A 26,230-nucleotide genomic window follows, 5' to 3' on the forward strand; every position below is an offset into this window, starting at 1 on the left:
CCCTCTCACTAGCCAGGGCCCTCAGTTATCGTGTCCCTTGAGTTTGACGTATTTTTTTGTGCGTCAGATGCCCGTAGGTCTGAACGCACATGCCACACTCGTCACACTTTGCAAGTGTGACATTGGGAAACTGGGAGACAAGTGGTTGGTGGCTGCATTTTAGAAGCAAAAAGTGATTAAAAAAAAAAATAAATTATTGTGCTTGCTCCTGCGCTATAATCGTTTCTGTAAACTTGAAGGTGCTCTTTAAGGAGAGGTAAGGCGAGCTTTCGAGGAGCATTGTTACAACCTTTAGATCCATGCTTACACATTTCCATTTCCAGCATAAACTCTAAATACAGTCCTGACCTTCCTTACATACAACTGGGTCATTTACTGTACAAATCGCAGAGCAAGCAAATAGCCGTGTAATGGCCGTATCTATATGCAAAAGATTTCCATGCAAGTTAAGCACAAAATTGTTCCCGTTGCACATTAAATAGTGGTGTCTGCAAAAATAACCATACACGCTCTCCGAAAGATCTTCGGCTCGATATTTTGTTTTTAGCTTATTACATGTGTGCTACGGTAAGTGGAGAAAACAGGACAGCGTTCCTTCACACCTCAAGTCCTCACTGAAGAACATGGTGGATCTAAATCTGATGTTTCGATCCAGAAGTAGAGCGGACCAGTCCACGCACCGTGATCTCACCTATGGTATCTCTCCGTGTACTGCAGCTTTCCTTTATTTTTTACTGTGAGATATGGTAGAAGTTTAACACTTAAGATCTACTTTTAGGAACGGTGCACAACCGCAACCACAAATACCTGGTGTAACTAGGCTTCCAGAACATATGCCCATTGGAGTAGTGCCGTTTTTTGTGTTTTGGAACGCTTGTTGGATTTCTATGTGCCCAATCAGTTATCTCATGGGGGATTAGCTGGCGCTGGATGTGTTCGGCAGCATCTTATTCCCCATTCAGAAAAGGACATTTTTGTGTACTCACCGTAAAATGTCTTTCTTGGAGCCTTTCATTGGGGGACACAGACAGTGGGTTATATGTTGTCTCCAGGGGAGGCATGACACTAGGTTTGAAAAAAGTGTTAGCTCCTCCCCCCACAGCATATAACCCCGGCTAGGCAGGAAACTAGCTCAGTTTGGTGTAAAAGCAGTAGGAGAAGGACAACCAAAACCACAAGGGTGGGAGCTGTGTCCCCCAATGAAAGGCTCCAAGAAAGACATTTTACGGTGAGTACACAAAAATGTCCTTTCCTTTCTCGCCTTTTCATTGGGGGACACAGACAGTGGGACGTCCCAAAGCAGTCCCTGGGTGGGAACTGAACTATTAACAGTGCATAACGTCAGACTAAGAGCTAACAACTGCAACTGCAGTGAACACATAACAAACACTGTCAAAAAACCGAGCAGTTTTCCACACGTGGCAGGATTGGATTATGTTTACAGAGTCCTCTGATTTCTCAATGGTTCTCGGAAAGTGACATTCCATTCATGGTCAAATAATACATGGCACCATCCTCGCCCCATCCCCCCCTCCCCTTTTTTTTTTGTTTTGTTTTGTTTTTCTTCTCTTCTTTTCTTTGTCCTTCCATCTCTCTTCTCTCTCCTTTATAACTCTTACTACACTATTCTGTGATTTTAGACTTACAATAAAAAACAGTTTCTGCATACGGTAGCAAATACTGGGATTGTTATGTTCACAATATATGAGACACTTATGTTTCTATGTTCGCCCTTGAGTTTAGTTCTGCAGAATACTTAACCCCTTCAGCCCCCGGGCACTTTCCGTTTTTGCGTTTTTGTTTTTTGCTCCTTTTCTTCCGAGAGCCGTAACTTTTTTATTATTCCGGCAATCTTGCCATATGAGGGCTTGTTTTTTGCGGGACGAGTTGTACTTTTAAATGAAACCATAAGTTTTACCATATAGCGTACTGGAAAACGGCAAAAAAATTCCAAGTGCGGAAAAATTGCACAAAAAGTGGGATCGTACAATAGTTTTTGGGATATTTTATTCACCGTGTTCACTATATGATAAAACTGATGTATCTATGTGATGCCTCAGGTCGGTGCGAGTTTGTAGACACCAAACATGTATAGCTTTACTTGTATCTAAGGGGTTAAAAAAAATTCACAAGTTTGTCCAATAAAAGTGGCGAACGTTTTGCGCCATTTTCCGAAACACGTAGCGTTCTTATTTTTTTGGATCTATGGCTCAGTGATGGCTTATTTTTTGCGTCTCGAGCTGACGTTTATAATGGTACCATTTTTGCGCAGATGCTACGTTTTGATCGCCTGTTATTGCATTTTGCGTAAAACTTGCGGCGACCAAAAAACGTAATTTTGGCGTTTGGCATTTTTTTGCCACTACGCCGTTTACCAATCAGATTAATTGATTTTATATTTTGATAGATCGGGCATATCTGAACGCGGCGATACCAAATATGTGTATATTTATTTATTTTTTAACCCTTTAATTTTCAATGGAGGGAAAGGGGGGTGATTTGAACTTTTAGGTTGTTTTTTTATTTTTTTACTTTTTTTTTTTACTTTTTTTTTTTATTTTACTAGTCCCCCTAGGGGGCTATAGCAATCAGCAATCCGATAGCTGATTGCTATCTGCTGATCACAGCAATACAGCTGTAAACAGCAGATTCAGTCAATTTGGTTTTCCCTCTGCTCTAGGCCGAGGGAAAACGAAAGTGAAACATCATAGCAGCAGGCGTCATCACATGACCCTGTGCTACGATGGCAACCACCGATAGTCACGTGATAATACACGTGACTTCCGGTGGGGGCGGCGGTAAGTAACAAACATGGCCGCGCGCATTTAAATCTTGCTGCCAGACTTTGGCAGCAAGATTTAAGGGGTTAATGGCCGCGGGTGGAAGCGATTCCACCCGTGGCTAGCAGGCACACATGTCAGCTGTTGAAAACAGCTGATATGTGTGCCGATCCACGCCGCCTGCCCGCGGCAGGGGGCGGGGCTTAACGGGACACGATCCTGGACGGATAGATCCGTCCAAGGTCGTGAAGGGGTTAAAGACACGTGTTGCCGAGCTTGGACGGTCTATTTTGAGTGATTTACTGTCTATATTGTAATGGTGCAATTGCACTTACCTTGTATGTATCCTGTCTCGTTGTAACACTTCAATAAAAGATTTTTGAAAAAAAAAAAAAGAGCAGTGGCCACTTATAAATGGGCCACTGCCACCTGAAGGACTTGTCTTCTAAGAGCAGCATCCGCGGAGGCATGCGTATGCACTCTGTAGAATTTTGTAAACGTGTGCACACTGGAGCAGGGAGCGGCCTTGCAAAGTTGGGCCGCCGAAGCCTGATGGCGGATAGCCCAGGAGGCACCCACTGCTCGTGTAGAGTGGGCCTGCACAGATTGAGGAGGAACAACACCTCGTGTTTTGTAAGTTTCACACATGGCAGTCCTGATCCATCGAGAAATCGTGGATTTGGAAGCCCGGTCGCCCTTTTTGTGTCCTTCTGAGAGGACGAAAAGGGCATCGGACTTGCGCAACGACGCTGTTCTGGAGATGTAGATCCGCAGAGCCCTGACAAGATCGAGAGTGTGAAGGGCTTTCTCAAAGGAGTGGACCGGGGCCGGGCAGAATGACGGCAACACAATGTCCTCGTTCAGGTGGAAAGAGGATACGACCTTCGGAAGGAAGGCGGGGGAAGGCCGAAGGACCACCTTATCATGATGGAATATCAGGTAAGGTGAGCGACAGGACAGAGCTGCCAGTTCGGACACTCGCCTGATAGAGGTAATAGCGACTAAAAAGGCAACTTTCCAAGACAGCCGTTGAAGAGAGATTTCTCTCAAGGGTTTGAAAGGAGGATGCTGAAGTGCTCCGAGAACCAAATTCAGATCCCAGGGATCTAAGGGGTGACGATAAGGGGGGACCAAATGCGCCACCCCTTGAAGAAAGGTACGGACCTGAGGGCGAGAAGCCAGCTGCTTCTGGAAAAAAATTGACAAGGCAGAAACTTGTCCTTAAAGGGTATTGAGAGCAAGACCCGAGTCCATACCGTCTTGCAAAAAGGCAAGAACATTAGGGATTGAAATGGTCAGGGGCGACCGATTATGACGGTCACACCAGGACAGATAGGTCTTCCAGGTCCTGTGATCAATGATGGCGGAGGAAGGCTTGCGAGCATTAAGCATGTTATGAACTACCCTGGAAGAATATGAGACTTGGCTAGAATCAAGGATTCAAGCACCACACCGTCAAATGCAGCTGTGCTGTATTCTGGTGGAATATTGGACCTTGCGACAGAAGATCCGGGCGGTCGGGAAGACGCCAGGGAGTGTCGCCGAGAAGGTGGAGGAGGTCTGGAAACCAGGCTCTTCTGGGCCAGTCCGGGGCCACGAGGATCACCGGGATTCCCTCCACTTTGATTTTCTTGATTACTCTCGGAATGAGAGGGAACGGAAGGAAAACGTATGGCAGGCGAAACTGCGACCACGGGAGGACTAGAGCGTCAGAGCCGAGCGCTAGCGGGTCTCTCGACCGGGATACGAAGGGATGTACTTTGGCGTTTAGCCGAGACGCCATGAGGTCCACATCTGGGAGCCCCCAACGAAGAGTGATCTGATGGAATACCTCGTCGTGGAGGGACCATTCCCCTGCCGCTAGACCTCGCCTGCTGAGAAAGTCTGCGGCCCAGTTGTCTATCCCCGGAATATGGACAGCTGAAATAATGGGAATGTGCATCCCTGCCCAAAGAAGAATCCTGGAGACTTCTTTCATCGCTGCCCTGCTGCGAGTTCCTCCCTGACGGTTGACGTAAGCCACAGCCGTGGCATTGTCTGACTGGATCCGAACCGGGAGGCCCAGAAGCAAGGGTTGAAAGGTCTGAAGGGCCAGAAATATGGCCCTGATCTCCAGAACGTTGATATGAAGGGATCGCTCGGGGTGAGACCAGCGTCCATGAGCAGTATGGTGGAGAAACACCGCCCCCCAGCCTAACAGGCTGGCATCTGTCATGACTACGTGTCAGTGGACAGGGCGGAAGGACTTCCCCTGAGATAGGGATGAGACCTGAGTCCACCAGACGAGGGAGCTGAGGGCAGTCCGAGATAAGCGGACTGACCGGTCTAGAGAGGCTGGATTCTTGTCCCAAGAGGACAGAAGATCCAATTGCAGAGGGCGCAAATGGAATTGGGCAAACGACACTGCTTCCATGACTGCTACCATCTTGCCTAACACTCTCATCCCACTCTGGAGGGATGGGTAACGGCGGGAGCGGAGGGATTGGGCGGCCCGGATCAGGGAAGACCTCTTGTCTTCTGGAAGACAAACCCCGGGCCTGAACCGTGTCTATCAACATACCTAAAAAGGTGATGCGCTGATGAGGAATTAGGGATGATTTGTTGAAGTTGAGAAGCCACCCTAGCCTTGAGAGCGTGTCTGGGCAAATTTGCACGCTTTCTGAGCAAACTTGAGGAGAGCTCCCCTTGACAAGTAGGTCGTCCAAATAGGGAACGACCAGAACGCCTCTGGGGTGCAAAATGGACATGACGGCCGCCATGACCTTTGTGAAGACCCGAGGCGCAGTAGCCAGTCCAAAGGGAAGGGCCCTGAATTGGAAATGACGGTATCCTACGGCAAAACGAAGGAACCGTTGATGTGATACACAAATGTGAAATGTGTAAATGGGAATGTGTAAATAAGCATCTTGAATGTCTATGGAATTCTCCCGGTTCCATAGCAGCTAGTACGGCTCGCAATGATTCCATTCGGAAGGTCCGAATCCGTACAGACCTGTTTAGCCTTTTAAAGGTCCAGGATAGGACGGACAGAGCCATTTTTTTTTGGGGACGACAAAGAGGTTTGAATAGAAACCTTTGCCGCGCTGTTCCAGGGGCACTGGAATGATAACGTTTGCTTTCTGTAAAGAGGCTATGGCCTGAAATAAGGCCTGGCTTTGCGTTGTGGACTTTGGAAGCAGAGAACGCAGAAACCTGTTGGCCGGTAGGGAATGGAAATCGATCTTGTAACCTGAGGTGATGATTTCTCGAACCCAAGCATCGTGAGTATGGTCTAGCCAGATATCCCGAAAAAGCAGAAGCCGCCCTCCAACAGGAGTCGGCTCTGAGGGGTACCCGGCGTCATGCTGAAGGGGCCTTCGCGGGGCGAGGTCCCTTGGGTTTAGACTGCCTGGAGTGGGAACGCCAGGAAGAGTCCCTTGAGGGACCGGATCCCCGATCTGAGCGTTGCAACGACCCCTGCGATGGTTTTTGGGGGGCGGGCCGAAAGGACTGCCTGCGCCAAGAAGACTTTAAAATTTTTGGATACAGGCCGCTGTTGTGGTAGAATGGTACTTTTACCACCCGTCGTCTCAGATATAAGCTTATCCAGAGATTCTCCAAACAGACGAAGACCCTGGAAGGGGAGTGTGGACAGTGACTTCTCGGAGGCACTGTCCGCGTTCCATATCTTTAGCCACAGGACTCTGCGGGCAAAAACAGCGTTGGCTGCCGTTAGGGCTGACAAACTAGCTGCATCTAAGGAGCCGTGAAGCAAGTAATTAGAGGCTAGAGAGAAGAAATCAAGGATCTCAAGAGCCTCTGAAAGAATATTGCAAGAGCGAAGCAACTTGCGCAAGTTCCTACTCCACACACTCATAGCTCTCGCCACCCATGTCAAGGCAAACAGTGGGAGCAGAGAGGAGCTGGAAGCCTGGAAAATAGATTTGACTGCAGCATCAATTGCGCAGTCAGACGAGTCCTTGAGAGACGCGGTGTCTGAGACAGACATAACCGTGTGTTTAGACAGCCTGGATACTGGCGGATCCACAATGGGGGGTACTGACCAGAGATTAACCAGTTCCGATGGAAAGGGATAAGCGAATGAAGAGGAGGATTTTTTATTAAACCTCCTATCAGGGTGATCCCACCGTTTTAGATATGATTTGATGAAAAATCGGATCCTGGGCAAAGGACTTAGGAGGCTTCTTGGGCCGCTTGATTGCCGACTGAGAAGTCGGGTCCGAAGGCTGATCAGAAATTGACAGAGTGATTGACAGCCGAAATTAATGTGTCTTCCATGTCTAGACTCAGATGGGACATCTGAACCAGAGCCAGAGTCTTGGGAATCGTGACTACTAAAGGTCACGGAGCCAGAGTCAGACTGATCATCGTCCGAGTCGGACGAGATGTAACGGTCCCAATGGCGCCTTTTGGAGACAGCCTTTTTACGTACTGGGAACGAGACACCAAACGAAGGCGGGCTCCCCTGGGGGAGCTGAGCCGGGGGGAGGCTGTGAGAGCCTGTGGAAGGCTGTGATATCTGAGCGGCCAGGTCATCTAACCTCTTAGACATTAGAAGTGCCCAGGCAGGAATAACGTCATCAGACTGGGGTACTGCCTGGATAGTGGCCGCAGCCAAATCCACAGACTGCACGACCTCCTGGTCCAGCAGCAGAGGCTGTTGTGACACGGTAGTAGGGGCATCGCAGCCCCGGCATAGTGGATAGCTTCGGCCATTACAAAAACGAGCGTCCACAGGTGGTACAAGCATAGTAGAGGTCCATAGAGGATGCCTGGGAAGCTTTATCACCCTTGCGGTTACGCATGTCAGCAACAGTTCCACAATAAGTACAGTGAGCCTCTAGCAGTATTATAAAGGGACTGCTGTGGGTGAGGAGCTGCTAGCAGTATTATAAATGACTGCTATGCAGAGCCGGTATATACAGAGTAAAGTAGCACACCCTGTCAAACAGTCGGTATATACCTAGAGGCACAGTTAGTATATACTGCTAAAAGCTGATATACACCACCAGCCAGCAGACACACACCGCTAGAAAGACAGCGATATACCACTGAGTAGAGCGGTATATAGTGCTGCAGAATCGCAGAGCCAAGGAGGCAATCTCACCCGTGTCTGCTCCCCACATGTAATGGCGTCCAGTGTTCTCTGGCAGCATGGAGGGGAGAGACGGCCCACTAGAGGGAGCTGCTTCTAGAGCAGTGGAGGGGGCGTTGCTAGAATGCAGGCCGACGCCGGGAGCTAAATTAATGATGCTTCCCTGGGATCACGGCCTGCATCGCCCCACCGGCGCCTTTCCAGGCGGCGGTTTGGATGCAGGGGACTGATTCGTCGTCTCCCTACCTGCTCCTGGCTCCGACTGAAGACGCGTCGGTCCTGGGATGCGGGGATCTTGGGTGCGCATCTTCAGCTCAAGGCTAGCAGGGTCTCGGCTCTGCTTAGCCCTCTGGAGCTACCTCTGTGAGGTGCTTCCAGGGACCCTGGAGGGGTACGCAGACCCGACCACTTGGGCGCGAGGGAAGACTGACGGCTTGTGCACGCCAGGTTTCCTCTGCCCGTACACGGGGGGGAACGGGGGTGGCAAGGCACCCTGGTATTGCCCCATATCAAAAATAGAATGAATAAGAAAAAGAAAACAAAATAAAAAGTAAAAATAAGCTGGGCTGAGGCACCTCTGGTGATGCTCAGTCCAGACATGTCAGCCTCCCTGCTGACACTAGGAAAAAACTGAGCTAGTTCCCGCCTAGCTGGGGTTATATGCTGTGGGGGGAGGAGCTAACACTTTTTTCAAACTTAGTGTCACGCCTCCCCTGGAGACACCATATAACCCACTGTCTGTGTCCACTGTCTGTGTCCCCCAATGAAAAGGCGAGAAAGGAATTAACTGTCACATATCATCTAATAAAAAACAAAAAAACAACTACAGTGACCCGAAGAGTGAATTAATATGATAATTAAAATCCCTTCTTACAAAAAATAAAGATATCATACTCACCCTTGGTGGATCCTCCCAGGTCCCATTCCGATGCGTAATCAGCCTGTACTGTACTCTAATCCTGGCCACCGGAATTGGCCAGAAATGTCCACCAAGTCTATAGCCGGCCATTTTGGTGACTAGAGATGAGCGAACCCAAGGTTCGGTTTTTAAACCGAACACCAACTTAAAAAACTCAAGGTTCGGGTTCGGATGCTTTAAGTGCGAACTTCACTTGCGCGAGCAACGCTGTGCCCAGGTACGCTTGGTGCTCAGCCCTGTGCGAGCCGCTTGCAGTGTTTGAACGACTGACACTGGGGGTATCATCAGCATGATTACATGTAGTGTGCAACCCAAAAAAATTGTTGAAAAGACCCGCTTACCCTCCCCTGGAAGAGATCTGCTTATGGCTGGCTGTTTGTGGGCAGAGACTCAAACTGTCAATCAGTTACTTGCTCCGGGTCAAGCTCGAACCAGTGGAGGCTCGGCTCATGTGCTGCCGGCGAACCGAACCTTCACGGAACCGCTCATCTCAATTGGTGACCCGTGTCAGTCATTAATTGACAGGATGGACAGACTAGCCAAGAGCCTGTAAGTGATGGAAAAGGACCTGGAGATCACAGACGGCAAGAATAATTTCAGCCAATGTATTTTGAGTACTGAGGATTTCAAAATGGGTGGACAACCCCAATGGCATTGCTATGTCACGTTCCAGCTGAAAGTAGGGAGGCTAGGAGTAATAAAGGTGTTAATAGGATTAAATGTCTACTGGCAAATGCAAGAAGTCTTGCAAACAAAATGAATGAATTGGAGACTCTTATGTCAACCATGGATTATGATGTGGTGGGCATTACGGAAACCTGGCTGGATGAAAGCCATGACTGGGTGACAAACATACAGGGTTATACTACATTCAGGAAGGACAGGAAAGGCCAAAAAGGTGGTGGGGTGTGTATATTTATTAAATCTAACCTAAAACCTGTGTTGTATGATGACATTGAGGAGAACAGCAACAATGTAGAGTCAGTATGGGTAAATGTACATGGGGAGGAGAATAATGGAAAAATGCTAATTGGAGTTTGCTATAAGCCTCCTAACATACCTGAACAAATAGAGGGTGAAATGCTGGAACAAATTGAAAAGGCAGCTAATAATAATAATCGGGTTCTTATTATGGGGGGTTTCAACTATCCAGACATACAGTGGGACATAGAATTTTCTGGTTCTGCTAAAAGCTGTAAGTTCTTATCTACTATTCAAGACCATTTCCTCTCTCAGATGGTAGGTGAACCGACCAGGGGAGATAATTTGCTAGATCTGGTCCTGTCAAATAGACCGGATACAATTTCAGATCTACAGGTCCGGGAGCACTTGGGCACCAGCGATCATAATATGGGAAGCTTCAACGTAATATTCAATAGAACATTTCAAAGGGGGAATGCTAAAACCTGGAATTTTAGGAAAGCTGATTTCAACAAATTAAGGGAAGAGCTTAAATGTGTAGATTGGGACAAAGTCATGGTAACTGGGGATACTGAACATAAACTGGGTACTAGTACTAGAGTCCTGTAAAAAACGTATACCCTCTGGTAATAAAATGTCCAGGAATAAAAAGAAACCACTATGGATAAATAAGACTGTACAAAGTAAAATAAAACAAAAACAAAGGACATTTAAAATCTTAAAGGCTGAGAATATAGAAATAGCATTTCAGAAGTATAAAGATATCAATAGGAAATGTAAAAAAGAAATCAAACAAGCAAAACTAGCTACTGAAACAAAAATCGCCAATGACATTAAAATAAATCCCAAAATCTTTTATAAATACATTAATGCCAAAAGGAAAACAAAGGATAGTATCAGCCCCTTAAAATATAATAACAAGTTAGTTAAAGAGGACAAACAAAAGACTGAGATATTAAATAGGCATTTCTCATCTGTATTCACCAAGGAACTGACTGTACCAGGGATCATTCAACAAGTGAAAAATCAAAGTTCACCACCCGATATAATTAATTTAACACAAGATGAAGTACGCCTACGTCTGAGTAAATTAAACATTGACAAATCCCCAGGGCCAGATGGCATTCATCCACGAATATTGAGGGAATTGAGCTCCGTAATCGACAGACCGCTGTATCTCATCTTTTTAGACTCACTTGTAACAGGGTTGGTGCCTCAGGATTGGAGGATTGCTGATGTGGTACCGATATTTAAGAAAGGTAAGAGGGTAGATCCAGGCAACTACCGTCCAGTAAGCCTGACATCAGTAGTATGCAAAGTTTTTGAGGGCATTTTAAGGGATGACATGCAAAAATATATTGCAGAAAATAATATGATAACTGACAAACAGCATGGATTCATGAAAGATAAGTCGTGTCTAACCAACCTGTTGGGGTTCTATGAGGGGGTAAGTGCAAACCTGGATATTGGTAATGCAGCTGATGTGATTTATTTGGACTTTGCAAAGGCATTTGATACTGTCCCACATAATAGCCTTATACTAAAGCTCCAGAAGCAAGGACTAGGGGACACAATATGCAACTGGGTAAGGAATTGGCTAAAAGATAGGAAACAAAGAGTAGTCATAAAGGGTACATTTTCTAAATGGGCTATAGTCAGCAGTGGGGTGCCGCAGGGATCTGTGCTTGGACCGATTCTTTTTACTCTCTTTATTAATGACCTTGTGGATGGGATTGATAGTACAGTGTCAGTCTTTGCCGATGACACCAAACTATGTAGGATATTAAAAACTGACCTGGATAGTACAATATTACAAAAAGATCTGGATAAGATGTCAGAATGGGCAGATACTTGGCAAATGAGATTTAATGTTGATAAATGTAAAGTAATGCACCTAGGACGGAGTAATCCTATAGCTGCGTATACATTAAATGGAAGTAAACTCGGGACTACAGAACAGGAGAAGGACTTGGGTATTCTCATTACAAATAAGCTGAGCAGCAGCACTCAATGTCAAGCAGCAGCTGCTAAAGCAAACAAGATTTTAGGGTGTATAAAAAGAGAGATTAGATCCCGTGATCCCAACGTATTGTTACCCCTCTATAAATCACTTGTAAGGCCACATCTGGAATACGGGATCCAGTTTTGGGCTCCACATTTTAAAAAGGACATTCAGAAGTTAGAGTCAGTTCAAAGGCGGGCAACTAAACTATTAGAAGGAATGGAAGGCCTCACATATGATGACAGGTTGAAAAAGTTAGATATGTTTAGCTTAGAAAAAAGACGTCTCAGAGGAGATCTCATTTATATGTATAAATACATGTGTGGTCAATATAAAGGACTGGCACATGACTTATTTCTTCCAAAGACAATACTAAGGACCAGGGGGCACTCACTGCGAGTGGAAGAAAAGCGATTCCGACACCTAAATAGGAAAGGGTTCTTTTACAGTTAGAGCAGTCAGACTGTGGAATGCCGACCACAAGAGGTAGTAATGGCAGATACTATTACAGCTTTTAAAAAAGGGCTGGATGATTTCCTCAGTACACAAAACATTGTTGGTTATAAATGACTTAGTGACCAAATGTAGAACTGGTGGAGGAAGGTTGAACTAGATGGACCTAGGTCTTTTTTCAACCTAAGTAACTATGTAACTCCATTCTGATTAGATAGTGAAGGCTGCAGCCGATCAGCAGTTGTCGAGTGGCTGCAGCAGTCAATTAAAAAGGTATTCTCAGGTGAAGTTATCCCCTATCCATTGGCTAGGGGATAACTTTCCAATTGCTTGGGTCTGACAGCAGAAAAACTTGTGCAAGTGAATGAAGTGGTGGTCGATCATGAGCACACCAGCTCCGTTATTCCTTAATGGGAGTGCCGGCGATAGCTAAGCTATGTGCTCGACTGGTCCCTAAGAAATGTATGATGCAGGAGTGCTCATGATCGACCACTGCCCCAATCACACTACCAGTGATCGGAAAGTTATCCCCTATACAACAGATAGAGAACAACGTCAAAATTGAGAAAACTCTTTAAAAGTAATGTCATGTAACCACCGGGGGACACAGCACCAATACTCATAGAATTATAGAATCATAGAATGGTAGTGTGGGAAAGGACCTCAAGGGCCATCGGGTCCAACCCCCTGTGAGTGCAGGTTATCCTAAATCATCCCAGCTATATGTTTATCCAGCTTCCGCTTGAAGATTTCCATTGCTGGAAAACTCATCACCGCCTGTGGTCGCCTGTTCCACTCTCTGACTGCTCTCACTACCTCCCGTTGTCACCTGTTCCCCTCTCTGACTGCTCTCACTACCTCCCGTGGTCACCTGTTCCCCTCTCTGACTGCCCTCACTACCTCGGTCACCTGTTCCCCTCTCTGACTGCCCTCACTACCTCCCGTGGTCACCTGTTCCCCTCTCTGACTGCGCTCACTACCTCCCGTGGTCGCCTGTTCCCTTCTCTGACTGCCCTCACTACCTCCCGTGGTCACCTGTTCCCCTCTCTGACTGCCCTCACTTCGTCTCGTGGTCGCCTGTTCCCTTCTCTGACTGCCCTCACTACCTCCCGTGGTCGCCTGTTCCCTTCTCCGACTGCCCTCACTACCTCCCGTGGTCACCCGTTCCCTTCTCTGACTGCCCTCACTACCTCCCGTGGTCACCTGTTCCCCTCTCTGACTGCCCTCACTACCTCCCGTGGTCACCTGTTCCCCTCTCTGACTGCCCTCACTCCCTCTCATGGTCGCCTGTTCCCTTCTCTGACTGCCCTCACTACCTCCCGTGGTCGCCTGTTCCCCTCTCTGACTGCCCTCACTACCTCCCGTGGTCGCCTGTTCCCCTCTCTGACTGCCCTCACTGTCAAAGTTTTTCCTAATGTCTAATCTGAATCTCCTTCCTTTAGGTTTCATCCCACTGCATCTTGTACTTCCTTGTGCTAATGAGAATAGGGTAGTTCCCTCTGCACTGTGACTTACTTTCAGATATTTGTAGACCGCTTTGAAGTCTCCGCTCAGCCTTCTCTTTTCCAAGAGGATCCTCCTGGAGTATTGGAACCAGGAGGTAGTATAGCATTTGGTTTATTTTATGATTGGGTGATTTAGAAATGGTTGACTCAAATCACCCAACAATTAAGGAAAATGTCCGATCGCCGGTTGATCGGATCGCTAATAAAGAGTCATGGAGCACTCACCATACATAAACAAGGGATGTGCTGTCGATCACATGCTTGCTGATCTATCACATGAATGTAATCCATCAGAGACTACGAGTAACGTGACCATTATTGTGTATATAAAGCTAAATTAAGGCTTACAGGGTTCTTTTTTTTTCCAAGGTATAATTTGTGCCCCGAAAACACCCCATCGGAGCCAAGCCAGTTCACGATAATAGTTTTACCACTATTCCGTCGTGAGGTTATAAATGAAGAAAACAAAATCGGACATTTTGAACATTTTTCCGCACATTTCTCCTTGCGCTGTGAATACAAAGTGACCGTGCACTCGACGACCGAGTATTCCAGTCATGTCTAGTATTCAGCGCTCTCCGGCTCGTGTTTATTGTGTCCACATAAAATGTATGAACATGCACCGAAGAAAGGAAAAGACATATTCCGCTGTTCTCTATTATCCTCCAGTGTCCTTGAGACACAAAGGAGAGATGAGAAACACTTTGAAAATAAGTTCTGGTTTCTTAAGGAAAAAGGAAGAAAAACTGCACTGCCGGCATTCACATATCGAATTGGTCTAAAATATTTTGATGGGGAGAACGGAGAGGACTCGTCGGCTCCACTTAGGGAACTTTCACACTTGCGTTGTTTTCCTTCCGTTACAATCCGCCCTTTTGGAAAACAGCGGAATCCGTTAACGGATTCCGCTGTTTCCCATAGACTTGTATGGATGACGGATTGTGCCAAAAGTACCTGCGTTGCTTCCGCTGGGCGACGCTCAGCGGGAGGAACGCAGCATGTAACGTTTTTCTGAGCAGCGGAATCCTCAGGATTTCACTGCGCATGCATTTTTTTTTTTTTTTTTAAATCACAAACTTTATTTTGTCTCGCGGTGGCCGAACGTTCAGCTGAGCACCCGCCCGCCGGCATGCCCGGCCGACGGCAAGTGAGAGCGCTCAGCTGAACACCCGCCGGCATGCACGGCCACGGGAAGTGACAGCATTCAGCTGAGTGCCCGCCCGCCGGCATGCCTGGCCGCCGACAAGTGAGAGTGCTCAACTGACCGCCCGCCGGCAAGTGACAGCACTCAGCTGAGTGCCCGAACGCCAGCATGCCCGGCCACCGGCAAGTGACAGTGCTCAGCTGAGCGCCCGCCCGCCGGCATGCCCGGCCACCGGCAGTGACAGTGCTCAACTGAGCGCCCGCCCGCCGGCAAATGACAGCGCTCAGCTGAGCGCTCGGCCGCCGGCATGCCCGGCCGCCGGCAAGTGACAGCGCTCAGCTGAGCGCCCGCCGGCATGCCCAGCCGCCGGGGCAAGTGACAGCGCTCAGCTGAGCGACCAGCCGCCGGCTATTGAGAGCGATCAGCTGATCGTTCACAATAGTCTGCTGTCGGTAAAACTGTAAATAAGAAAAAAACAAAAAAAAAAGCTTTCCGTTGTTTTGTACGATCCGTAGCATCCGTTGTGCCACTATATGCAACGCATCCGTCACACAACGCAATGCTACGGAAGCCGTCCAACGCAAGTGTGAAACTAGCCTTACATGGCTGTTTTAGTGGATTTTTGGAACGCATTTTTTTTGTTCGACTGTTATAAATAAATTCGGGATCACCGCCACATACTCCACGGCCAGCGCAAGCGTTTAGTGATGTCCCATGGACAATGCGAAAGACAAAACCTAGATATTCTATTTTCTTTCATAAATTGCCAGGAAGAATAAGAGAGGGATGGCACAATGTAACGGTCCAATTTGACCATGTGGAAATTAAAGTCAAGTAGGTGGAGACGATGCCAAATCAAAGCAATCTGTCAACACTGTCCCCACCCTCAATGGCTTGATTAACATCCCTGAGGTGGGACTTATGATGATGTTCCTGTTGCGGGGTGTAACAGGGTATGTAACGACGGGACAGGTGACCCTAGGCTGGCTCTCAGACAAGAGTCCCTGCACTGTCTCTTATCTTGGAGGTAGGTTTGATGGTAATCAGGTCCGAGCCCCCAGCTTGACCCTTATTCCTGTCCAAGCCCTGATCTTACTCCCCCTCTCCCACACGCACTGTCAACTGCGGCACCACTGGAATGTCGCTGGTACTGGGAGGTGAATATGGGGCGGTTTTATTATTTAACATATGGAATCAGAAGGGGTTGTCCTACTAGTGGACAATCCCTTTAACTTCTCCTATGTGTACACCTTGCAGAATACTTGAGTACTAGCATTGTGGACATGCTTTTGGATTACGATCCACTCGTAATAAACCAATTATGCCTCTCTTGTCTGTGTGTGAGCTATTGTTTACTTAAATGAATGGCTTTATTACCCTGTGATTAACATTGCAGGACTAGAAAGTGCATGGGAGCCTGACACGCCCCCTGCTATGATTGATACCTCAAGGTCAATGCACAAACACTATTGAGAGCCTGGTGTAGGCGGGGACAGCTCCCTGGGCTCAGCTACATGCTTAAAGGGAACCTTTCAGGTGTTGGTACGCCCCTGTGGGCGTGCTAACATGCTAATGAGTGCACAGAGTCAGATGATGATCTCACTCACCTCTCTGGTGCCATTGCATCTGACTCCTGGATTTCGGCTCAGTGCGCATGATCCCGGACTTTCGGTCCTGCGCACTACATAGGTTTGAAACCAGGACTCGTACACCCGTCAGTCATGCGCACTATGAAGCTGGGTGTACGAGTCCTAGCTTCACACTTATGTAGTGCGTATGACCAAAAGTGCCGAATCACGCGCACTGAGCCGAAATCCAGGAGTCGGACGTGATGGCGGCGGAGAGGTGAGTGAGATCATCCTGTGACGCTGCGCATTCATTACCATATCAGCACACCCACAGGCGCGTATTAACATGTTAATGGGGCCGACTAGCCAGGAAAAATGACGCCCTTGCAACTAGTCACTGGCCTCATTAGCATATGATAAAAGATCTTTATAAATACTTTTTCTAAACATCTCTTTATCTATGCTAGTGTACACAGGGACGGTTAGGCAGGGATTAGCAATATGCACCCAGAACTGCTCGTGGATCTGGCTGCATATTGGACCCTTTAGTCTTTGGTCATGTCAGAATGGCTGCATCCAGTAATTATGTGATACACCGTTGGAGTCAGAATCTCCTTGCCTACATTATGTTGCTGTCAGATTTCCTGTAATAAAATCTCATCCACAATGGTGACACTAATGCGCAGCAGATTTTCAGAGCGAGCGCCTAATTTTGAAACCCAATGTATGAAAAAGACTGATGGCACATCCTACCTTTCTAATGTGAACAGGCGCAAACTGAACATGAAACATAGTAACAAAAAGGAGACAGTTGTACTCTGTAGCGCTAAGATATGTGTACAATGAATAAGGGAATATACACATGCATTACTGCTGTGAAAAACACACAAAAATTGAGATACTTAGGACACAAAAATGGCCAGTTTTATATGAGCCCAACAGCCAACGGCAAGGTGATCTCTTTCTGTTGGGTCCCTATCAAACTAATGCCTCTCTTTGGGTTAAAAAAAAAAAAACAAAACCCTACAATTTATGGGCAGATAGGCTCCTGCAAATGGAGAATTAAAATAGCCTGAGGCTGGAGAGCAGGAATGCTCAATCAGAAGGTATGACCCTGTAATCTAAGAAAAAGACTGATGGCACATCCTTGCTCTTTTTGTTGGTCATATCTTCTGATAGCGCACTCCTGCTCTTCAGCCTTAGGCCTCCTTCAAACATCCGTGTCTCCGGTACGTGTGACGTCAGTTTTCACACGTATCGCAGACATAGGCACACGTAGACCCATTAAAATCAATGGGTTTGCGCATATGTGCGTGTTTTGCCAAGGACCGTGTGTGCGGGAGGAGCACACGTAGACATGTCGATTATTTCGCCAGCAGCACGGGTGTCACACGGACCGTGTGACATCAATGTGACACGTACCGAACAAAACACAGGTGCCTGTGAAATAAAATGTATTTCTATACTCCTTCTCCAGCGCTGCTGTCTCTACCGCTGCTGTCACTTGCTTCCGACCCCCGCTCATTATGCTCATTGCATATGCACGGCACAGAGTAGCGGAAGCAGCAGCAGCGGGGAGTCGGCAGGGCCGGAGACCGTAGATCAGCACCTTGGACAGTAATGCCAGGGACAGGTGAGCAGAAAATTCCTGTTCTCCATGTGTGATCACGGATAGCACACGGAGAACACACGTGTGGCAAAATCACGGCCCATGGAGGGCAATACGCACCTTTTACACGTCTGTGTGATTTTCACGGACGTGTGAAGGAGGCCTTTGGCTGCCATTTGCAGGATCCTAACCGCCCATAAATTGGAGGTTTTTTTTAACCCAAACAGAGGCATTAGTTTGATAGGGACCAAACAAAAAGAGGTCACCTTGACGTTGGCTGTTGGGCTCACATAAAGCGGGCCATTTTTGTGAGCTAAATATCTACATTTTTGTGCGTTTTTCATAGCAGTAATGCATGTCTATATTCCCATATTCATTGTTCCACATATCTTAGCGCTACAGAGTGCAACTATCTCATTTGTGAGATAAATTTTGAAATGCAGCAGTGCACATTTTACGGCTTTGGATTTTGCTGCAGCGGATTAGTCCCATGAGCCCAATTTCTTAGTTCCACAGAATATATTTGGGCAACGTAGAGCATACAGTGTGTACTAAGCAAAAAAACCTGCGGCACATTTTTAACAACAATACAGGGTCAACCACAATGTAATAAAGGGTGTTGGACCCATACCACTCCAAAATTCATGAGAACATGAGAGGACAACGGAGTTTTATGGTGAAAAAGTTTAAAAAGTAATTTTATTAGGACAAATATTAAAAGATGAATGCAATTTTACATTTCCATGTGACACAACAATAAATACATATATAAATAAGAAGTTAATTATATAGATGAGGTATTATGGTGGGTAGTACCCATGAATAAGCGACCATAATCCTTTGCGAAACGTACGTCGGGTCCTCCACGCGGAGCTCCTCTTCCACCGGCAGGCTGTGTTTTCCGGCTCCCTAGGTATATCCCATTGCATTTAACCTTTCTCTGATGGTGGTTATTTACCCGGTGATTACTCATAGGTTATTAAAGGGACAGGGTGTATATCCGGTTACCACCGCTTGCCTACCCACTGTACTACCTCATCTATATAATTAACTTCTTATTTATATATGTATTTATTGTTGTGTCACATGGAAATGTAAAATTGCATTTATCTTTTAATATTTGTCCTAATAGAATACAGTGTGGGTATAAAGCAAAATCCCGCCGAAAAACCCAGACAAAAAGGATTGCTGGGTTTCGGTTTCACTGCTCCATGGAACCTGCTACTCGTGCACCGGCATACATGCAAAGAAAGACTAATGAATGAATATTTTATAAGCTCCAGCATAAAAGGGAGCAAGTCAATATTGACATTCATCAAAGACCCAGCAGGAAGTGGTGGAACTGGAGGTTCACTTAGAAGGATCCTGGGGTTTTCTGCATGCATAATATACTACAGGCTTTTAAGGACAAGACGGATGGGAAAAAAAAAAAAAAAAAGCTATGAAATATCACAAATGATCCTGACACGGGAGGTTAGTGTCCAGACTATGCCCGTCTGCATCATGTGAAGCCGCCGTCTGCATCACGTGAAGCCGCCGCTGTCACTGACTATTTGCTGGTCATTTGTGGACATCGTCATTAAGGACCAGAGAAGGTTCTCCTCCGCAGATCCAGCATGTATCCGATACACCGCGATTCATAAGGGTTCTTGATGTAGATTTATTGCTACATACTAACAATTACCGAATGACAACGTAAAATAAAGATTTGGATTCCAAGGAACGAGACTAAGCAAAGCGCAACCGATCCCTCCGAGTGTCTGATAAAAAGGCACTTAATAATCGCAGATTAGGGAAATGAGATTCCGCTCACCCGTTCACACGTATGACACAAACTGCGGGGAAAATATGATTTAGATGTATGCGCCTGTGCGTCTGTATGGGGGGGAAGAGTCGTTTCTCATTATTAACCGGCTGAACGGAGCGGGGGACGTGGAGGGAGACCTGTGATGTCATAATTAGGGGTCATCCGCCCCCACACCCATGCTTTGTAGAGTACGACCCAAATAGAACACTAGATTTATCATTATCAGAAATTGCATTAAATGCTCGCTGTCGTTTTAATCAATATTGTCTAAATCGAATATAAGAAATTTTGTCATATATCCCATTAGAGAAATCGGCTTCTTTCTCCACTTATGAGCCACTTCTTCTCTACCTCATTGCCTCCTGAACTCATCATTTACTTTCATGCAGTTAAAATCTGTTACTCAACTCAAGAGAGTCCGTAAACTCATACAGGGTTCAGATTACAGCTGCCGATTGAAGTCTATGGAAAGATGGGGGATGAGCAGAGTGAGCAAAAGATCAACACAGACCGTACGGCAGCTTTTCAGTGAGTGTTTCATCTCACCCCAGAGCTGGCTTCATAGTTATACTACTCATACTGCCATATAATGTCCTCTATGTGGTTTCATTCTAGAGCGGAATTCAACACTACACTTATCATACTGCTATACAATGTCCTATATGTTGTTTTTTTTCTAGTAAATGTTTTGACTTCACAGCTACACTTCTCATATTGCTATATTATGTCTTCTATGTTGTGGTTTTCTGGTAAGTGTTTTGATTTCACCCCAGAGCTGGATTCACAGTTACACTTCTCATACTACTATATACACTGTGTGCAGAATTATTAGGCAGATGAGTATTTTGATCACATGATACTTTTTATACATGTCGTCCTACTCCAAGCTGTATAGGCTGAGAGCCAACTACCAATGAAGTAAATCAGGTGATGTGCATCTCTGTAATGAGGAGGGGTGCGGTGTAATGACATCAACACCCGATATAAGAGGTGCTTAATTATTAGGCAACTTCCTTTCCTTTGGCAAAATGGGTCAGAAGAGAGATTTGACGGGCTCTGAAAAGTTCATATTGTGGGATGTCTTGCAGAGGGATGCAGCAGTCTTGAAATTGCCAAACATTTGAAGCGTGATCACCGAACAATCAAGCGTTTCATGGCAAATAGCCAACAAGGTCGCAAGAAGCGTGCTGGGCAAAAAAGGTGGAAAATAACTGCCCATGAATTGAGGAAAATCAAGCGTGAAGCTGCCAAGATGCCATTCGCCACCAGTTTGACCATATTTCAGAGCTGCCACGTTACTGGAGTATCAAAAAGCACAAGGTGTGCCATACTCAGGGACATGGCCAAGGTAAGGAAGGCTGAAAAAACACCACCTCTGACCAAGAAACAGAAGATAAAACCTCAAGACCGGGCCAAGAAATATCTTAAGACTGATTTTTCACAGGTTTTATGGACTGATGAAATGAGAGTGACTCTTGATGGGCCAGATGGATGGGCCAGAGGCTGGATCAGTAAAGGGCAGAGAGCTCCACTCCGACTCAGACGCCAGCAAGGTGGAGGTGGGGACTGGTATGGGCTGGGATCATCAAAGATTAACTTGTGGGACCTTTTCGGGTTGAGGATGGAGGAAGCTCAACTCCCAGACCTACTGCCAGTTTCTGGAAGAAAACGTCTTCAAGCAGTGGTACAGGAAGAAGTCGGTATCGTTCAAGAAAATCATGATTTTCACGCAGGACAATGCTCCATCACATGCATCCAACTACTCCACAGCGTGGCTGGCCAGTAAAGGTCTAAAAGATGAAAAAATAATGACATGGCCCCCTTGTTCTCCTGATCTGAACCCCATAGAGAACCTGTGGTCCCTCATAAAATGTAAGATCTACAAGGAGGGGAAACAGTCCACCTCTGGGAGCAGTGTCTGGAGGCTGTGGTGGCTGCTGCACAAAATGTTGATTGTAAACAGATCAAGCAATGACAGAATCTATGGATGGTCGGCTGCTGAGTGTCATCAGAAAGAAAGGGGGCTATATTGGTCACTAATTTTTTGGGGGTTTTGTTTTTGCATGTCAGAAATGTTTATTTCTAAATTTTGTGCAGTTATATTGGTTTACCTGGTGAAAATAAACAAGTGAGATGGGAATAGGTTTGGTTTTTATTAAGTTGCCTAATAATTCTGCACAGTAATAGTCACCTGCACAAACAGATATCCTCCGAAGATAGCCAAATCTAAAAAGCCCTCCAACTGCCAAAAATATTAAGCTTTTATATTTATGAGTCTTTTGGGTTGATTGTGAACATAGTTGTTGATCAATAATAAAAAAAAAATCCGCTAAAATACAACTTGCCTAATAATTCTGCACGCGGTGTAATATGCTGGATTCACAGCTACATCTGTCATACTGCTATAGAATGTCTTCTATGCTGTGGCTTTCCAGTGTTTTGATTTCACACCAGAGATGGATTCACAGCTACACATCTCATAATGCTATATAGATGTACTCTATGATCCAGAGCTGGATTCACAGCTACACTGCTCAGGTCTGCTATATAATGTCCTCCATGCGTTTGAACATGTGCTGCGTACAGACAGGAGAGCAGGAACCCCTATAGGGGTATAGTTTATAGTATTCACCCACCAGCTCAGAGGCAACTGAAAATTAAAGATCGGGCTTGCTGTGGAAAAAAAAAAAAACAAAACAATGAAATTACAGGATACAAATCATATGATGTCCAGAAATAGTGTTATTCCTCATGGACATATACAACAGCTTAATCTGAAAAGTGACCTGAAATAATAGGTTCCACTTAAAAGGTGAAGAAGATAAGAATGACCACCATGTTAATATGATACAACCCGCTTGAGGCTTCTATATATTGGGTGCTCAGAAGAAGTCTTCTAGGCCCAAAGATCTGCTGGATCTACATTATTAATCTGGAATTGATTTATCACTTGGCAAAAAAAACTTTTTTTTCAGTTGCTGGTGAGACTTCAAAAGTTTCCTTTAATGATGATGCCAACTTTCTACACAAGGGTTCCTATAGACGTCCGTAAAACTCAGTCCAAGCACGACCATCTGCGGGTCTCCCAACCCAAACTTAACCACATTTGAAGGAAAAAGAGGGGAAAATGATAGAAAAAAAATAAGTTGGATGGAGACAATCACTAAGTTGTGAACATATCATGGCCAAAAAAGTCTACTAACTCCCAACTTGAGGACACCAGAGCTAGGCTCTCGCCTCTGAGGACAGTCCAGGTTGGAGAAACCATCCAGTACAAAGCCCATATGACCTAACAAGAACGCAATATCTCACAAGACAACTGCTTTTATGATACACTTAAGGCTACTTTACACACTGCGATATCAGTCCCGATATCGCTAGTGTGGGTACCCGCCCCCATCTGTTGCGCGACACGGGCAAATCACTGCCCGTGTCGCACAACAGCCGTCACACATACATACCTGTCCGGCGACGTCGCTGTGACGGGCGAACCGCCTCCTTTCTAAGGGGGCGGTCCGTGCGGCGTCACAGCGACGTCACTGAACCGCCGCCTAATAGCAGCGGAGGGGCCCGAGCTGAGCGGGACGTAACATCCCGCCCACCTCCTTCCTTCCTCATAGCGGCCGGGAGGCAGGTAAGGGGAGCTTCCTCGTTCCTGCGGCGTCACACGCAGCGATGTGTGCTGCCGCAGGAACGAGGAACAACATCGTTACTGCTGCAGTAACGAGATTTGAGAATGGACCCCCATGTCGCCGATTAGCGATTTTGCACGTTTTTGCAACGATGCAAAATCGCTTATCGGTGTCACACGCAATGGCATCGCTAATGCGGCCGGATGTGCGTCACGAATTCCGTGACCCCAACGACTCCGCATTAGCGATGTCGTAGCGTGTAAAGCCCGCTTTAGATTCAGTTCCACGTGAGAACATGGACAAAACAGCCCAAGAACAATAACTTCCATGCAAATAAACTCAATCCAGCATCTCTGTAATGATTGTCAACCCTATAGTGCTACCTATAGAAAACTCAAGGGTATTGGTATCTAGACCGGTAAAGGGAGTGTTACACGCAGCGATATCGCTAGCGAGCGTACCCGCCCCCGTCGTTTGTGCGTCACAGGCAAATCGCTGCCCGTGGCGCACAATATCGTTTGGAGCCGTCACACATACTTAGCTGCCTAGCGACGTCGCTGTGGTCGGCGAACCGCCTCCTTTCTAAGGGGGCGGTTCGTGTGCAGTTACAGCGGCGTCACTAAGCGGCCGCCCAATAGAAGCGGAGGGGCGGAGATGAGAGGCCGTAACATCGCGCCCACCTCCTTCCTTCCGTATTGCCGGCGGCCGCAGGTAAGCTGTAGTTCGTCGTTCCCGAGGTGTCACACGTAGCGATGTGTGCTGCCTCAGGAACGACGAACAACCTGCGTCCTCAAGAATCAACGATTTTTTTTAAAGTGAACGACGTGTCAACGATGGACGATTTGGTGAGTATTTTACATCATTAACAGTCGTTCGTGCATGTCACACGCAACGACGTCGCTAACGATGCTGATGTGTGTCACGGAATCCGTGACCCCAGCGATATATCTTTAGATACGTCGTTGCGTGTCACAGGGCCTATAGTCATTGTTTGACCATTAGTAACGGATATCAGTCAAACCAGAGAGACCCATCTAGTAAACTTTATGTTTCGCCATTCTTGCACTTTATTGGTGAAGCTCGGACTAGTTGTAGACTACATGATATTGTATGACAAAGTGGTTCTTGTAAAATCTTAGAAGAAAAATGAAAAATCCACCGTTAGAAGACCATCCCTCATTAGAAAATAGTTGTAATAAAACCATGAGAATAAAAAAGTAAACCAATGCGCTTCAGGTACGAAAGAAACCATGATTAAGGTGTAGGCGAAACGCGTCAGTTTTCTATTTTATTCTCGTGGTGTCACTTTCTACTCCGATTGATGAAATAAATATGAAGGAGTTTTATTACAACTATTTTCGATTGTGTCGTGGTCTTCTATTGCTGGACTTTTCATCTTTCTTCTGGGATTACAATACCCTGGAAAAGATTTTATCCGTGCTGATTGAAAAGACCGGGGTATTCGTAGTGGACGTGGAGAGCGGATTCATATTTTTGTTTTCTTGTTAAATTTTGGTTCTTTCAGGTATCCGGCTTCTAGCCAATGCTTGTAGGGAAAAGTATGCAAGATAGCTCTTCTCCAGAAAGAAAAAAACTGTTTCTATTACTTATTACCTCCAAGATTTGAGTTATCCTACTGTATATCATATGTTGCCTATCCTATAACTTGTAAACATGTTCTTTATTCGAATATAATCTGATGTACACAAAAAAACTGTTTCTTCAGCTCCAGCTTAACTCGTGGAGCCATCGCCTACTTGGTTAGGTGGTTGGCGCGCGCGCACACACACCCACACACACACACACACACACACACAACCATTTTTTGTTGAAACATTGGACTACCATGTATAACTAGCCGCAGCCACTTTTATTTTCTTGTCAAGAGACAAAAAAAAACCAAAACAATTAATGGTATAAAATAAAATCCCAGGTCGTCTAGCCTCTAATTAACCCAAAGAGCAAGCCCCTAAACCAACTGTCCCGTTAGGAAAAGGGAAGTACCAAGCAAACGGCAAACGGGCATGGAAACCCTGTGTCTAGGGAAGGGTGACCCCTGACCAAACTTAATGCTGGTCCCTCACCACCCTAGATAGGTTGTGCACGTATGTGAAAAGCCAGATAGCTGACCCTAGGTATCCCTACTGCTGAACCCTAAATAGGGAAGAGATGGGATGAGTTCTTCATCAACCCCACTAAACACTAGAGAAGACACAAGGAGGACACACAGGGGGAAAATGCATGAACTACTTATCCACGGATAACACCGGTAGAAGTTCAGCAATGTAACAGCAACAACATCACAGCTGAGTACAAGCCACCTGCTTGCAACCAAAGCTTGAATGAACTGAATAATATCACCAGCACCAGTCCAGATAAGAAGGAAGTATTTAAGCACCAAGAGAATACTGATGGTCAGCAGCTGGGTGGAACGCAAGCTCCTCTGGCTCCTAAAGGGGAAGAGATACAAACCCAGCAGGAAAGCTATCTAATACAATGAATACTAACAGCAGGAACAATAGAAAATCAGGGAGCATTTTGCACAGCCAAACACTGACCTTCTATTGCCAGAAACCACATGACTGTCACCCGTGACACCAATATACCCACTCCGTACCAGACATCATGGTGGAAAAAGGAAAATCCTGCACTCTGAAATTGGTCTTGAAAAAACTTTGTATATTTTTATTTCATGATCATACAAGAGAATAAAAAAGGCAGTATCGATTCAGCAAAAAACGCGTTTCACCAGTGAAATCTTAAACATGGTGGCTTCTATGGGTACTGATATCAGT

General features: G+C 46.2%; 1 protein-coding gene across 4 annotated transcripts in view; it reads right to left on the reverse strand.

Moving 5' to 3' along the window:
* The window catches only part of MSRA (methionine sulfoxide reductase A), a 459,672-nt gene that overhangs the window by 322,958 nt on the left and 110,484 nt on the right, over positions 1 to 26,230 (reverse strand). The gene's annotated exons all lie outside the window — the stretch shown is intronic.

This window comes from Anomaloglossus baeobatrachus, chromosome 3 (assembly GCF_048569485.1).
Source record: "Anomaloglossus baeobatrachus isolate aAnoBae1 chromosome 3, aAnoBae1.hap1, whole genome shotgun sequence".
Lineage (NCBI taxonomy): Eukaryota > Metazoa > Chordata > Amphibia > Anura > Aromobatidae > Anomaloglossus > Anomaloglossus baeobatrachus.